The following is a 14,494-nucleotide window of genomic DNA, read 5'->3' as shown; positions in this document are numbered from 1 at the left end:
TGCTGTTGGAAGGCTCGGCAGTTGTGAATATCCATGATTTCCAACAATTCAAAATTGGAACGACAAGAATCAAAGATAGTGATGGGTATCAAGCTATAGAAGCTCACACTAATACTAAATTGATAATGTATCAATCGACTATATGGAATGGCTTTCAAAAACAAAATAAGATACATGGAAAGTATTTCTTAGATTGATCATCTGCTTCATTACACATAATAAGCTTGTGTTGCTTTGAGTTTAAATTGGGATAAAAAATGACATCCTACAATAGCCCAGGATTGAATTGAACTGCCTGAGATTGTCAGTACACACTTCTAATGTATAAATGTCGTGAATTGATTCCACTCCCAGTAATCCCCTTTTTGTAACATGTTGTAAAACTCAATTCAGACCTCAACTCACACAATACTTTCCATTTTTTTAGCCTAATCATCTGCAGTGATATAGCTATAGGTTTACACAATAATGTTGTCACACTTTTTGTCCATGCGCAAACATTTCAGATTAACACTTTTCTTTGTACATCTTTGGTATAACTAAATAGCCTTCAGCTTCAGCTTGTAACTGTGACAGTTTCTTCTCGCAGATCAACTATTCACAGAGTCAATAACCCTCAAACCTCAAAATATCCACTGGTGCCATTATGGATTATGATTTTACAGTTTTTAATGCAAAATGTGTTTTTTTGTAGACATATCATCTGTCACTGTCAATATAAATCCTATATATATACAAAGTGTATGGTCAACTTCTGAAGATAATCATCCAGTCCATTTAAATCCATTCAGTAAATATTAATGTGCACTATAACATCTTACAGAACAGGTATAAAGACATTTATTTAAGTACATTTTAGTACATTGAGAGAGATGCAAAAAGTGAAGTCAAATTCTTTGACCAACCATTACATCACACTGATGCTGGGCCCACTGCAGATTATCAAAGATTGCAAAGCGGCATTAGTAAACATTTACATAAACAATATATATAAGAAGAATCTAAATAAATAATACAAATAAAGTTGCACCTGATCTCCATTGTGTTTCACACAACTATTTACAGATACTATGTGTGTGTTGCCGAAGCAGATACATTTTCATTATAAGTGAAACTAGGGGCACCTGTCTGCGCACGCGCAAGAAGCATGCAATGGTTCGTTAAATATAAGGATGACATGTTTGATATTTGCCACTAGATGGTGCTGCTCCATTACAATAGTGTTAGTCAAACTGCAATGTTATTTCCTAAAGTTAACCTGACCAGAGTTTAGATATTACACATTAATTGTTTAGAGAAATATGTGAGTATAAAGTGTACCAAACTCGGATTTGTTCCACTAACAATTATTTCCATTTATTGGGATCAAGTTGCTTAACAATAGTCTTTTGCAGGTATCTGACAAAACAAATGTCTAGTAGCCTTATTGTGATATTACAGTTTGTTACATTTCTTCAATATTTAAAAAAATAAAAGTAATTTCTGTTCACAAATGATGGGTAGTCATATATGAACATTACACTATTTCTTTAAGTTTATGGCAACAGAACTGACTGATTATAACAGAAAGACATCACTCCTTCACAATATATATCGAGAGAATTTCAAAACGCAAGCTTTGCAGCCTCTTGTATGTTCAAACTCTAGAGTTTACTGCATATTCTTTTGATATGAGCGGACCAGTGGCCCGACCTCTGACTCTTGTGGTGTTGATCCTTTCCCGTACCAGTCGACACACGCACTGCACTCCCCTCTTGACTGATCTCAGACCAGTGCTGGCCCTTCCAGTGTTGTGACTAATTGTGGTCTGCCTTGTAGCATGGATACACCAGCTAGGGACTCTAAATATATCCAACTGGTGTGTCTGAAGAACTCAGGCATGAAGATCATATACTTACACTGGAAATATACACCTTAACTCTATCTCTATTGTGTGTGTGTGTGTGTGTGTGACTTTCTGTTCCTGTTACATTTACATGTTGTACATTTAGCAGATATTCTTATCTAGAAGAGCATTAAAATAAGCCTCACTGCGTGGCGTCACTGTATTTATTCAACATATGAACTAAGCATTAAAATGTCATTGTAGTGCAGGGTGACAGTAAATTAACCACCGACAAGTAGAATTTGGGGGGGGGGGGGGGGGGGGGGGGGGGGCAGACAATACAAGAAAGACCAAACTTATAGAAATCAGATATGTATATAATATCTTTAAAAATGCAGATCTGTCTAAGTGGTGACAAACCATTTGAGCACCAGTATTACGTTTGGGTTTCAACGCACATTCCTCGGTCACCTGTTTTCTCTTAGCAGCACATGTCACGGAGTGAGTGAAGATAAACCCAGCTGCTTTTACGTATTCATTTCAGGCAGCACTTACCGTCCCCTTTTAACTCCGGCCAGCCTTCAACCATAGCTCTCAAATCACCAGGGGCGGATATGAAAATAACATTTGTAGTATAGCCGATGATGCCTGGGAGTATTGGCATACTTAAGGATACGGCAAAGAAAAGGGACATTATAGACTTATTGCAGCTGAGCAGGTATATTTTCAACATGTGTTATTCAGAGAACCCACAGAGCAGCCACAGAGGTAGACTGGGACGCTGTTCTATCTTCCACCAGCAGCAATCTGTCTTTTACTCAAAGATGGTATTGTATTCGGCCTGCAGTGCCATGGAAAGCCCCTCTCCCTCCTCCTCTGCCCTGCACAATGACACAAGGGTCAGCCTGTCTTTCCTCCACTGTGTTTTTGATTCACTTCTCCTCCTAGGAAAATGTTGTGTAACCTTTGACCTCCAACGGTGACCTTTTAAACCCACTGGCTCCACTCCCCTCAGCCAAGGTTCAAGGTAACTGGCTACAACATCGGACATTGAGGTTTTGTCCTCAGTCCTATTTGAATCAAATGAAAAGGGATTAGTATTCTCCATCTTAATTGGCAATTTTATAGCTATCACACTTTTCTTTTTTAATCTGCAATGTAACCATTAACTCCAGCTGCCAATAAGTGTAATGCAGTAAAACCCAAAATATTTGCTTCTGAAATAGAGTAAAGATTAGCATAAAAAAAGATTGTATGCACAGTAATTGAGTATTTGTTTACTTTCATTTCCTGGATTTTAGTTGGCCTATAGAATATATATAAATACTTCTACTGTATAAAATAACATGAATTACTCTGTTAAACGATCCTTTTAGGGTTTTTACTTTTGCAGAAGTAAGAAACACATATTTATACTGTGCAGTTTCCTTAGTCTCACTCTCCAACCAAGTGCACTGCATTCATTTGATAACCTAAATGATTTCAGATCAATACAAATGTATTCATATATTATGACGTAATATCATTCTTTATCCAGCATAAAGTAATGAATTGCCATTCTGAGTATTTTACTTTACTTTGGGTACTTTAAGTGCACTTTGATGCTAATACTGCTGTAACATTTTTTTTAACAATGCTTTAGCCTGATTTAACCACGATCAGCGTGGTTTCCTCCACCACTTGGGTCTCCCCCCTGCAACCCTCCCCCTCTCTGTTGATATCACAGCCGGGAGAGGTTTGAATGCTGCAGCCGCCATGCTGAGAGAGAGAGAGAGAGAGAGAGAGAGAGAGAGAGAGAGAGAGAGAGAGAGAGAGAGAGAGAGAGAGAGAGAGAGAGAGAGAGAGACTAAACTAAACTTTGTCACGCTGCCGCTGCACTGACGCGACGCTCATCTCCGTACACACCGGGACAAAGAGGAACACTACCCCGCGGTGAGTAGCAGCAGCCGCCGCCTTCACTTCGGGGCCGTAAAGAGCGAGCGAAGCGGCGCCGGGAGACTTCGTCCCGGTTCTCAAATGTAAAAGTTTATTCCGTCGTGTTCGTGCGCGCCGTCGCCGCCTCGGAGCTCAGCTGCACTTGTTGCAGTGGAGTCGAAAACCCCCACTGAGACACAAGAAAGAAGAAGAAACAAATACAACCGTGTTGTTCTAATTGCCTCAGTTACCTGTTTTTTTAAAAATGTTATTTTTATTTTTTCGGCGCGTGCAACTTTGAAAATACTTCCCCACGACGCTTCAAAGCCGAACTGCGGAGAAGAAGAAAGAAAGAAAGAAAGAGACATTAACGGACGACTTGTTGCGCTCAGCCACGCTGTCACTGTCCTTGAAGCGCAAAAAAACAAAAAAATACCTCCTGAATATAATATAACGTGTTCAGCAGCCGTGCTCGCACACGTCTTTTTAAAGATTAAACTCCCCTTGCACTTTTCAAAATGCCATTCTGCCACCCGGAGGTCATTCAGGGGCTTTCTACCATCGGTGTGCATACAATCAAGGGGGCTCTTTCACCGCCACAACAAAAGACTTTCTTATTGACAGTCCGGGGGCATAAATCCACCACCACCGTTTCTATAAAGACGGTCTGGAGCCTCAGACGAAACTAATACCTCCGGCGAGGCACCGTTGTGTCGCTCTTCAGCCTGGGAGGTGTCTCGTCCCGGGCCGAGGGCAGCTGTGGCTCTTCGGTGGATGGTCGTAAACCCTTCACCTGCATGCATTTCTGGCTGTGAGGGAGTGATGAGTTATGGGGCCGCTTTCTATCTGACCTTTTTGGCCTCTGGCCCGGCTAGCTGAAGCCCGGTGTCCATACTGTGTGGACTCTCTCCTGGCTCCGTGCATGCCATCATCACCAGAGGTCATCCTCTTGACCTTCTTCAGCCCTCAAATGAAGTTCAGACTTTTGAGAGACTGCATAGGATGGATGGGGGGGGGGGGGACTATCAATTCATTAGTTTGTTGACAGAAAAGGAAGGCGTTGGATGGTTGCAGTTTCTCAAGTGTAAAGGTTGGCTGCTTTCCGTCCTTTTACATTACAATAAACTGAACATTATGGTGGGTCGGTCAAAAATAAGCTATTTGCAGATGTCACCTTCGGCTCCAGGAAATTGTCATGGGTGGAGGATTTTTTCAGGCGATCAAGAAAAACAATTATTATTGATTATGAAAGTGATCTTTAGTTGATTTGGCTCTTTAACATTTCTCACAGGCTCATAGGATATTAATGAATGAATGCTCATTTAAGAGTAAAGAAACGCGGCTCACATTAAGTACAGGCTTACATTGGATAAGCACTGTGGAATTTTGAAACATGCCAGCTATTTATTTTTCCCTCTTTTTTTCTCTTCTTAAATACAGCCGTTGTGTTTTCCACTGCTTCGTCAGTGACATTGACCACCCCGCTTCTCCCTCCTCTTCGCTCCTGCGTTTCATCCAACCCTTTCCTCACAGCCTCAATGAGCAATTCATCGGCCTCATCAAGTTTGATACCGCAGGTCCTCTGCCGGGTCGTATCGGGCATTGAGGCCGCCACCCGGATCACGTCAATATGATGGGCCGGCTGGCGCTTCAGTGGCACCCGGGCAAGCCAGAATGATGTCAGCTGGAGGGCGGAGGGTGCCGGAGAACTAGCCAGAACAGGATATTGCTGTATGATCATTCACCAGCAGCAGACAAATCATTAAACCACTGGCTGCATGCCGCCGAGAGGCTCAGGCATTTATGTCTGTAACACTGACTTTCCCCTCAGCTTAGAGGATGAGTTTGCATTTTAAGGTTTTTGTTGACTCTTGCAGGTTTTGGAACGGCCATCGGAGAGAAGGTTAAATATGGTAGACGTATTTTGTGTGAAAATGGATAGGTCGGATTGAGACTGTAAATCTTTTTTCCGTTCTCTTTTTCCCGCTGTGCGAATAGTCTGAAAGATAACTGTAGACTCTTTATACACTTGGAGACTCTTCCGTACCTGCTTTTTATATGAGTAACTCTTTGCACACGTGTTGCTTTCTCAGGACTTCCCATTTCAGGAAAACGTGTCTTTTTTTTTTTTTTTTAAACACGTGTCTGTGGTTTGTTTTCAAATTCCATTAGTGGAGAAACTGAACTATTTCTTTTTCCTACATTCATTGGAAGCACGGGATTCCCATGTGCTAAATGCAATTACTCTGAACGCTTTTGCTTGTTAATGACAACCCCTTATGAGCACGCAAACCCATCAATAGTATCCTTTAACTTTTAAAAAAAATCAATAATCAATTACAATGAGTGGGAAATGGGAACGCCTTGGCTGAAAGAGAGCTTTGTTTTAAACTTGAACTTTGTGCAGAAATGGCTCTCGTTTTGGATGTCGGGCGTTGTTTCCTTGGATGCCTTGTTTGGTTTTCAGAACAAGTCCTGGCTGTTTGTCAAATATCTCGCTTATAAAAACTTGGTAGCATTGACATCGGTTCTTACTGGAGCGTTTGTGTGTCGCTCTTCAGATCCAAACGCAATTATTCGACTGTCAGGTAATTGAATAAACTCCTAATGGATTTGAGAGTGACCATTCATGAGCCTTCAGAGGTGCTTTTTTTCCCCCTTCTCGTCCCCTCTGCTGGGTTTGGTCGTCAGCCAGTCTCCTTTGCTCGAAAAGGCTGAAATACCGGCAAATAGAGTGGGCAATAACACTTTGCCTCCTGCTGTGAAGGTCACTGTAAAAGGTGCTATGTCTTTGACACAGACGCACACACAAGCCCTTATTGTGTCCCCCCGCCCCCCTTGCTCATTAGCAATTCAAATATAAGGAATCTGCTGCCGAGTCAGCAAACGAGACTCACTTAAATTGCAACTCGTCTGCACTGCATGCTGAAAGATGCACACGGCAGCGGTTGAGTCCTTTTTCATGGGAGCCTTTTTTGGGGGAAACAAGGTGGGCGATTTTGATGTCTTGCAGCCCGCCGCATTGTTTTGGCCCTGCAGGAGTTAGAGGTCAGAGGTCAGGGGCCAGTCTGTGGTGCACTGATGTTGAGGTGTGCTGCGCTAGCTTTGTGAAACAGACATCAGGGACAACCCCCACCTCCCTTTTGAAACACGCATAAACCTCCCCTGCCACGCCCTAGTACCCCAACACCCTCAGGCTGGAATCATTTCCTATTGGCAAAGAGGGAAGCATCTGGCTCCATATCAGTGGCATGTCTAGGTGCTTTATCTGCGTGTTGCTGGCCATGCATAATGTATTGCTGCATTCCAGAGATGTCTCAGCAAAATTGTCCCATGATTGAACGGAGGTTTCAAATCAGCTGAATCAAAAAGGCAAACACTGGACGTTAAGCTCGGCTTCCTGTTTCTTGGTTTTGTGTGTTGGATAACAATAAAGGTGAGGAACAGTCCACAACCTGCTAGGTTTAAGCCTCTTTCATCCCTCACAAAGATCAAAACTAGTTCTCGTATTAGCATCCACAGCCGCAGCGGTCGTCTATTTAATTGAGTACGCAGCCAAAGATTGCGGTCATGAAAACTGCACAGGAAATCCGCGAGGATTCCCAAGACGCTGCACCCTAAAACTATGAATGCTTTGGCTGAGTGCAGCTTATACAGCTGCATTGCTGCGGCGCATTTGACAGCTTACTTGATGTTTTGAAAAGGTTCCCAGCAATGTGTTGCTGAAAGCAGGGAGCTGGAAGGGAATGAAGCGGGGAGCTGGACATACAGTTCTGCTGCTGCGGCGGAGGAGGACACAGCTGAATGGAGAGAGTGCTCTCAGAGTCTGTGCAACTTTACGAAGCATTTCCTAATAAGTGGTAGTTTTGCCAAGAGGAGATGTTACTGGGGAGAAACTTAAATTGTCTGTCAGCAGATTTTCAGCAGATTGTTTTCCCCCTTATTGTTTAATTTGTTTAGTGTTAGTATAGAAAGAAATACGACCCATCATCAGCGATCCGTTGCCTGAGGATGCAAACTGTCTTAACGGTTCAACTGTGTGTGTGTGCGCGTGTTGTCAGTTTATTAGGCACAGCTGGGTACAACTAATGCAACAGCCATGAAAGTAATCATACTGTGACGTTTTAATTTGCGTATTTTGCTGTATTGGACTGCATTAGATTGCGCTCGGTGTGTATCACCCAGGGCTAAATACTGTGCTGAGCGAGGGCAGCAGCTGGACCTGAAGTCCCCATTCATAAAAAAAATACCCCACAACAATAGACGCAACCCCACAGACGCAGACACACACTACCCTAAGCTTGCCCCCCCACCCCTTGTCTTCCCTCCCCTCACCCGCCACCCCAAGTTCCCCCTCCCCCTCCTCAGCAACTGTGTGCGTTGCCGCTTTCCAGAGGCTCGATCTCTGCGCTGTCGCTCTCCACTGGCGAGCGAGCTGTGATAGGAGAAAGGCAAAGCAGACGAAAACAGTCTGCCACATGCGTTAAAGTGAAACAGCCCTTTAATGCAAGCACTATCTCTCCACCCTTTGCAGCCTCTTGTGCTCTTTTTCTTGTGTGTTTATTGTGCGAGAGAGGCAGAGGGAGACCAAAGGAGGGAGTGTGAGAGAGAGAGAGAAGGAGCATGACCGGGGAGCAGAAAGGGAGGAGGTGACGGACTGCTCGCGCTGGATGGTCATATTCTATTTTCTTTGTCATCTGTCATGCAAACCATCGCAGACTTTCCCTGTAATGACAGTGTGACTCTGTTTCCTTCGGCGCTCTTCTTCCTCAACCTGCAGGATCGTCCCTCTCTCAGATTATGGTAAGATTCACATCGCTCGTGTGGACGCACGCAAGTGTGTTGACTGCTGTTGACTGCTGGCGTCTCACGGTGTCAACACCTCGTCCCTCTGCCATAGCAACCAGATATGTTTTTATGCTCAGCATGTGCGGTGGCGAAGAGTCTCCGGTACAGTGATGCTATTTTTACCCAATTCGCATTTTGAGAGGTAAATAATTCAGTGTTGATGGCACGTTTTTTTCCTGATGCAGCGAGGTGGGATTCTGCTGCGTCTTATTTAAGGAAATCCCCCCCACATTTCCCACAGATATAGGGAGCCGCTTTTTGCTTCTCTTTCATGAGCTGAGATTTGGAATGTTAAAGTATTTTCCTTTTCACGGCTGTCTACGGTTTTGTTGACAGTAAAGCCGGGCAGACGCTGTGTGGATTTGACCTGAATTGCGAGCCCCCTGAACGATTTTAGAATGGGGGCTGACTTTCTGCCAGATTGGTTGTCTTTAGCGAGCAGTTGGAGGTTCACAGCGTCTGATTAACGATCCGATGGACTTCTGGCATGTCGAAAATTCTGGTAGGCTGTCTTTCAGTCTGAGCAGTTTCCCTCCATGGCTGCTGTCAAAAGATCGGTTCCAAACTGCAATGAGCTTTTTTTTAATTTACTGGAGTAGTGTTTCACATGTTGTGACTAAAACTATAATCTTGAGACTGTCATATTAAACTTTAGACCATATTGTCTGCATCTTCCAGACATCCTCATGTTTTGTTTTTTTCTTCTTCTAATTTAAGAATTGCACAAAGTAACGCTGCTTTTTCTCTGTTTTGTCAACATTGAGGATGCAGCCATCTTGTTTTAATAAACTTTATTGCAATTGTCACAACACAAAGCCAACCAGGCATTCTGTGCTTGCGTTCAGTGTGATCAGCCAAGTGGTGGCAGCTCAATTGATCCGAACAGCGTGAGCATAAAGGAGGTCGCTGGTTCTGGCTGCGTACAAAGGCTAATTTTTAAAATGTGTAGAGTAAGTTCACATAACAGACAAAAACAAGAAAATGGCCCAGTGTCGGCCCAGCTTCAGATGTGGAAGCAGTTTGTCTTACCCTGGCTGGCTGTCAGGATTTATAAATCTCCCTCACAAGGGCAAGGAGTGGCCTCGTCTTCCCAGCTTGGACATTTCAGATGTTTTCTTTTCCTATCTCAAGCTGAGTCTTTAACTAGGCTTTGAATCGCTTGGAAAAAGATGCTGGATATAATTGTTTGAGTGTATCAAAGCTAGCTAATGTGTCTTTTCAAGTGCCATCGCTCCACTTCAAAGAGTGCTGCTCTTCTGGCTCCGAGTACATCTCTATCTCTGCCGTGCACCGGTAGAAAACATTTGACTGTTCTTTATCGTTCACCTTATCCAGTATTGTGATGGACGCCAGCATCCCGGCCCTGTATCGGTTTGCCTGAGAAGGCAAGAGTTTAATTTTGGGCTCTGGTGAAGGAACTCCTGGCTTTGCACGAAAACACTGCATACATCACCACAACAGCATCCGTGGTCGAGCGTGGGACATTTTTCATATAAAGCTCTCATACTTGAGTTGATTGCCACATTGTGCAAAAGCATGAACTCGTGCATATTTCAACAATTCAGTCATTTGGAAATGTCCTCTTTGTTCTTCTTGAGAGAAATGCTGTGGCATTTAATCCATAACATTCTGGTGCAGCCTCTTTTTTTATAACTACGGTACTATCGCATCAATTCATTTCATTTTGACCCAATTTGTCCACATTTCTCAGAAGCCGACTGCGTTGTTGCCGTCTTTCCTCAAATAAACATATTTCCCATAAGCGCACAGGGGCTGAGAGACCAGGGGAAATGGAACTTAATTGATTACCGGCGATGACTTGGGTGTGTACAGCTAATGCCCGTTTCTGCACTGAAGAAAGACCGTTCATTGAGCTGCCATTAGACAGGAACATAAGAGAGACAGGCTTGACAGATAGAGGAGCATTAGAAACAAGAGTTCAGGGGTGATCTGGTATGGAGAAGTTGAAAGGAAAGGGAGCCATGTGAACCTCTTGAGCAGAGATCCCCCACATGAGACAGACTGCCGCTGGCTGACGGAGGCTGGTGGCTGTCTGTCTGGGTTTGGGGCTGATAGGATTGGGTGGGGTTTACCAGCGCGCGTCTGTCTCCCTGCAGTTGTAGCTGACAGCCATAAAACCGTAAAGTCGTCTTTGCTTAATCAGTGTTGGATTATTAACTGAAATGAACATATTTCTGAGGTAAAACACCATTTATAAGCTTTCCCTTTTCTGCTCCGGGTCCGTCGATTGGTATCGAACCTTCATCTGCTTATGGAGCCTAAACCCCACTCTGTCATGTCACAATCTGTGTAATGCCAGTGTGTTGAACTAATCTATTAATCTAATGTGCTGCTGTCGTTCTCTTTTTAAAGGCAGATAAGCTGAAGAGCTAATGCCGGGTTTTGGAGGCTGCTCAGCGGCGAGCAGGTCACCGGTTGCGCCTCGTCTCATCGCCTCATTAAAATATCAAATTATGAATGCTGGCAGCTGGTGATTTATGTGCATTCACAAATAGGCATCATTAGCAGAGGTGTGTTTTAGAGATTTTTCTTCTTCTTTTTAAAATTTTTTTTTTTAAAGTCATAGCATTTGTTCCATCCTCTTGTATTATCTTTTTCTTCTTGATGATTTATGGATTGTGCAAACCTTGATGTTGATGAGCCAGCTGCGCTGATCCAAAACTGTCATCGTTGTCGTCCTCAGTCGCACAACGCATTCTTCATCTGGGTTCATACCGTTTGCTCGCCGCCCAGTGGATTTCTCTTGGTGCACTCTTGTTTACGCTAGCTAGCTGGCTGGTCGGCTGCCTTGGTAACTATGGTAACGGTATCCCCCAGAAAGTTGAAGAGACCAGGACTTGCGAGGCTAATTGTGAGCAAGTGAAGCGTGTCTACAAAGTTAGCTGTCGTCCCAGCCCGGCGATGGCTGCTGGGGGGAGTTCTTTTGTCCTCGCTGTTTTTCACAGACGTGCGGTAACCATCGCCGTGGAGGTGATGTGCTTGCTTTATAAAGTATTTGTTTCTCATCAGAGAGCATTCATCTCGGCACCTGACCTACATACTAAATAATAAAATGTCCATAATAATAATAATGATAATAATATGACAAATGGAACAACATGACTTCTGCTAATAGGGGGCAAATTATGTTGCTACACTAATTATTGGAGTGGTTTTAACTAATTACACGATAAGCCAATTTCTTCCGCAGCTATTATAATAGGGTTTTTTTGTATTTTTGTAAAACAAACATCGCCTGGTTGCTGCTTTTCAGATGAGATGATTTAATGTGTCTAGTTTTTTGAATATCTTGTGTTGGTTGAATAAAACAAGCTGATTAAATCCACCACCTTATGCTGTGAGGAGCATTTGTTTTGCTATTTTCTGACATTATGGAAAAAAACTATTAATGGATAATGAAACTACGTTTTTTTTTTTACCATTTAGTTATGGATATTATTTGTCTACCTAATGCAGGTTTGAATGAATGATTTGACTCTTTCTCTTGCAGACCGGTGTTGTGACATTTGCCCCGGGCCTCTCCATTTCCCACTGTGTGAAGAAAAGTGAAAAGGAGTATTAATGAATCAGTATTCGCTAGCCGAGGCCATGACAGACAAGTAAGTGGTTTATCTTTTTTTTTTCATCTTTTTTTCAAAGGTGCGTTTGTGTCGTGTTTGTGTAAAGAGCCCACTGTACTCCCTCTGTGTCCCTTTTGTGTGGTGTGAAGTAAGAAGATGATGTTGTCTCTTGTGAACACACTTCTCTCGCTCTGCACACACTTGTCTCCTGGAAGGGGTTTGAGAGAGTGTGTTTTCAGTACAGCAGTGGAGGAGAATGGGGGTTCTGGTAGCACAGAGAGGAGTGTGTTGTGTTGTGGGAGGGGGGGGGGGAGTATGACATTTACTTCGGGGCTGATTTGCATTCTTGTTCACTGTGCTGCTATGTTGCTGCTGCTGTTAGTCACTCTTTATTTCCCTGACAAAACACTCATTTTAAAGGGTTTGGAGCCTTTGTCGCGTTACCTCTTCCTTTGCTCTTTCTCTGTATTCTCCAAATTTTTTTTTCTTCTTTTTTCGTGGTTCTTTCTTGCCCCTTTTTTCATTTTGGACACGTTCTCTATGCTCCCTATCTCTTTTTGTGTCTTTTGTTAAGTTTGCCTTTTGTGTCTCCGTTCTGCGTTTTTGTTGGATTTGGTCGAACTTAGAGGACGGAGAGGTCGGGTGCAGTAAGCAAAATGATCTGCTGTCAGCGTTCATAATGAGTGGAATAAGTGGTGCACACCAGTCAGCTGAAAGGGATAGGCGCAAAAGCATAGCGAAGGCCAAACAAGGCCCAGGCCTATTATGTGCTTGAGTAACAGAAAATGAACGGGGCAGTTGAAAAATAGGAGTTTGACCTGTAACAAAACAGGAGGAACGGGTTGTTTGCAGATACTTTGATAAATAATGGTGACAATGTATGCTTTTGCAGGACTTTGAAGAGCCAGAGGAGGGTTATGTATATGGAATACAGTAATACATACATGTTAGTACTGGCAGATGAAGTGAGGTTAATGTGAATCACTGTGTGCATGCACTTAGTCAACCTCCAGCATCTCTGCACTTATTTCTAATGCACCTGTTTACCCTTTTGAGAGAGAGAAAGAGAGAAGGGGGAGATCTGTGACTCACTCGGTCTTTCCATGAAACAGGCCTCAGGTTAGTTCCCCTGGCTACCACCAACACAATATAATGTCAGTATAAAATATTGTGCATCTTTTGTAGAGCTGGATAATGCTATATTTGCCAAGAGGGGAATTCCTCTTGGCAAATTAGAAGGTTGTACCACTTTTTTTTTTTTTTAAGGATGCATTTTTGCAGAACCAGAAGTTCAGGCTTGGTTTTAAGTTTTAAGTGTTTTGGTTACGACATAAAAGGCAAGCAAGAAATAAATATGTTCTTGGAAGCTGTATTTTGAAAGCAGGATGCAGCAGTATTTTTTTATTTTTTTTAATAAGGCTCTGCTGGACCAAAGCAAAGCGAAGGATGGGACTTTCTAAGTAAGTGATGATGTTGTTGACAAGCTGTCCCGTTGGATGAAAGGTATCCCAGCAACCAGAAAGGGGGTGGTAGTTTTTTTTTTTTTTTTGTGTGCTAGATGCTCGGCCATGTTGAAGGATGATTGTTCGTCGGGAAAGAATGATAAATGTTACGCCAAAAGGAAGTGAGGGGAAAAGTTGGAGGACGTGCCCCCCGACGGTGATCCCGAACAAAGCCTCCCTCAACATGGGACTACTTAAGATTCATACAAGGGCAGAAGAAGACAGCTATTTATTTTCTCTCTAACACACACAGTAAAATGTCTCTTTTTTTTACCTCTAGCTCACTCATGAGCAAACATTTACACATAGCGGGATATCAGTGGACATTCCTGTAGATGTATGCATTCCAGTCAGTATTCCCAGATACACACTCGCCTGCAGACGCATCCAGAACAAGTGGAACACTTTGCAGTTAACGCTTTCTGACATTTTTCACATGCGTCATATTTGTGTAGCAGTTTTGTTTCGTGTTGTCCATGCAGGTGTTGCTGTATTGATTCTGGAGCTGATTATCCAGCTATAAATAGGCACTCTTATTCTCTAAAATGAACATGTTTCAATAACAGGACTTTGAAGTTCAGCCTTCTTTTGTACCAGGATGCTCTGGGACAAGGGTTTCTAAGGCCAGATTTGTGCCGTAGTGCTTGTGGATGGGGATTCATGCTGCTGAAACTCAAGCCTGTGTTAATCCTGTTCAACACAAAGGTGTGTGTGTGTGTGTGTGTGTGTGTGTGTGTGTGTGTGTGTGTGTGTGTGTGTGTGTGTGTGTGTGTGTGTGTGTGTGTGTGTGTGTGTGTGTGTGTGTGTGTGTGTGTGTGTGTGTG

General features: G+C 43.2%; 1 protein-coding gene across 1 annotated transcript in view; it reads left to right on the top strand.

Moving 5' to 3' along the window:
* Positions 1 to 3,675: 3,675 nt before the first annotated feature.
* sema4d (sema domain, immunoglobulin domain (Ig), transmembrane domain (TM) and short cytoplasmic domain, (semaphorin) 4D) overlaps positions 3,676 to 14,494 on the top strand; it is a 35,351-nt gene continuing 24,532 nt past the window's right edge. Inside the window, exons 1-2 of the mRNA XM_034547623.1 lie at positions 3,676 to 3,757; positions 12,099 to 12,207. The gene's annotated coding sequence lies outside the window, so the exon portion shown is untranslated. The remainder of the gene's footprint in view (positions 3,758 to 12,098; positions 12,208 to 14,494) is intronic.

The sequence above is a fragment of the Cyclopterus lumpus genome, chromosome 12 (assembly GCF_009769545.1).
Source record: "Cyclopterus lumpus isolate fCycLum1 chromosome 12, fCycLum1.pri, whole genome shotgun sequence".
In the NCBI taxonomy this organism is placed as follows: Eukaryota; Metazoa; Chordata; class Actinopteri; order Perciformes; family Cyclopteridae; genus Cyclopterus; species Cyclopterus lumpus.
The sequence above is the reverse complement of the archived record's forward strand: the minus strand, read 5'-3'. Positions and strand labels throughout refer to the sequence as shown.